Source organism: Heptranchias perlo, chromosome 18 (genome assembly GCF_035084215.1).
Source record: "Heptranchias perlo isolate sHepPer1 chromosome 18, sHepPer1.hap1, whole genome shotgun sequence".
Classification (NCBI taxonomy): domain Eukaryota; kingdom Metazoa; phylum Chordata; class Chondrichthyes; order Hexanchiformes; family Hexanchidae; genus Heptranchias; species Heptranchias perlo.
Window position 1 is genome coordinate 56590912 of NC_090342.1, and position 2604 is coordinate 56593515.

The following is a 2604-nucleotide window of genomic DNA, read 5'->3' on the forward strand; positions in this document are numbered from 1 at the left end:
CTAAAGTAATGAACAGGGGAATGTCGATGGATGTTGTTTATATGGACATCCAGAAGGCATTCAATAAAGTCCCTCATAAGAGACTCTTAGCTAAAGCTGAAGCTCATGGAATTGAGGGCAAATTATTGACCTGTTTCGGAAATTGGCTGAGCGGCAGGAGACAGAGAGTAAGGATAATGGGCAGGTACTCAAATTGGCAGGATGTGACTAGTGGTGTCCCACAGGGGTCTGTGTTGGGGCCTCAGATAAGACTTAGATGACGGGACAGAGAGCCACATATCCAAGTTTGCCAATGACACAAAGATAGGCAGCATTGTAAGCAGTGTTGATGGAAGCATAAAATTACAGAGAGATATTAATAGATTAAGTGAATGGGCAAAACTGTGGCAAATGGATTTCAATGTAGACAAGTGTGAGATCATCCACTTTGGATCTAAAAAGGATAGAACAGGGTACTTTCTAAATGGTGAAAAGCTCGAAACATTGGATGTCCAAAGAGACTTGGGGGTCATTAAAAGGTCATGGACAGGTACAGAAAATAATCAAAAAGGCTAATGGAATGCTGGCCTTTATATCTGGAGGACTGGAGTACAAGGGGGTAGAAGTTATGCTGCAGCTATACAAAGCCCTGGTTAGACCATATCTGGAGTACTGTGTTCAGTTCTGGGCACCGCACCTTCGGAAGGATATATTGGCCTTGGAGGGAGTGCAGCGTAGATTTACTAGAATGATACCTAGACCTCAAGGGTTAAATTATGAAGAGAGATTACACAAATTGGGTTGTATTCCCTGGAATTTAGAAGATTAAGGGGTGATTTGATCGAAGTTTTCAAGATATTAAGGGGACTGATAGGGTAAATAGAGAGAAACTATTTCTGCTGTCCAGGACTAGGGGACATAGTCTAAAAATTAGAGCCAGGACTTTCAGGAGAGAAGTTTGGAAACATTTCTACATGCAAAGGGTGGTAGAAGTTTGGAACTCTCTTTCGCAAATGGCAGTTGATGCTAGCTCAATTGTTAATTTTAAATCTGAGATTGATAGATTTTTGTTAACCAAATGTATTAAGGGATATGGGGCTAAGGCGTTAGGTCACAGATCAGCCATGATCTCACTGAATGGCGGAACAGGATCGAGTGGCTAAATGGCCTAGTCCTGTTCCTATGTTCCTATCTCACAGTGTAATTTCCAGGCCTGTGTATTATAATATTACACAGTGTAATTTCCAGGCCTGTGTATTATAATAGCTCACAGTGTAATTTCCAGGCCTGTGTATTATAATATCACATGGTGTAATTTCCAGGCCTGTGTATTATAATAGCTCACGGTGTAATTTCCAGGCCTGTGTATTATAATATCACACAGTGTAATTTCCAGGCCTGTGTATTATAATATCACAGTGTAATGTCCAGGCCTGTATATTATAATATTACACAGTGTAATTTCCAGGCCTGTGTATTATAATATCACACAGTGTAATTTCCAGGCCTGTGAATTATAATATCACACAGCGTAATTTCCAGGCCTGTGTATTATAATATCACACAGTGTAATTTCCAGGCCTGTGTATTATAATATCACACAGCGTAATTTCCAGGCCTGTGTATTATAATATCACACAGTGTAATTTCCAGGCCTGTGTATTATAATATCACACGGTGTAATTTCCAGGCCTGTGTATTATATCTCTCAGCTTATCTTTTTTTATACATCTTTGTAATCAGTCTCATTGGATGTTTGAAAGGTGAAATGTCATGTCATTCCTAGTGAGGAGCAGCTTTTGAAGGAGGCATGTGTTGCTGCTGCAATATGTGGGAGCTTGTGGACATTTTTGTCCAGGGCGACTCTATCTGCGGTAAGTGTCTGCGGCTCGAAGAGCTTTGGATCCGAGTTGAGGAGCTGGAGACGGAGCTGCAGACATTGCGAGACATCAGGGAGGGAGAAAGATACCTGGACCTTTTGCTCCAGGAGGCAGTGACACCCCTTAGATTAAATACTTTAGAATTGACACGTGGTCAGGGACAGGAGGGTGTGACTGCGAGTGAGGCAGGTACGGGGATCCAGGAGGTAGTACTGCAGGAGCCTCAGTCCCTGCACTTGTTCAATAGATTCGAGGTTCTTGCAGCCCTTGTGGACAAGAGCGGGGACTGCGGGGAGGACGAGCAAACTGACCACAGCACCGTGGTACAGGAAGCCATTCAAGTGGGGGGAGTTAAAAGTAATGTGGTTGTAGTAGGCGACAGTATAGTTAGGGGGATAGACACTGTTCTCTGCAGCCAGGAGCATGAGTCCCGAAGGCTGTGTTGCCTACCCGGTGCCAGGGTTAAGGACATCTCCTCCGGGCTTTAGAAGAACTTGGAGTGGGAGGGGGAGGATCCAGTTGTCCTGGTCCACTAGGTACCAACGACATAGGTAGGACTAAGAACGAGGTTCTGCTGAGAGAGTTTGAGCAGCTAGGGACTAAATTAAAAAGCAGATCCACAAAGGTGATAATCTCTGGATTATTACCTGAGCCACGAGCAAATTGGCACAGGGTAAATCAGATCAGAGAGATGAATGTGTGGCTCAAAGATTGGTGTGGGAGAAGGGGGTTTCGATTCATGGGG

At 43.7% G+C, this 2604-nt stretch overlaps 1 non-coding gene across 1 annotated transcript; it reads right to left on the minus strand.

The window, feature by feature from the left end:
* Nucleotides 1-1387: 1387 nt before the first annotated feature.
* Nucleotides 1388-1528, minus strand: LOC137335040 (small nucleolar RNA snR44). The gene has a single exon (XR_010966315.1). It is a non-coding gene; the product is annotated as a small nucleolar RNA snR44 (small nucleolar RNA).
* Nucleotides 1529-2604: the final 1076 nt, after the last annotated feature.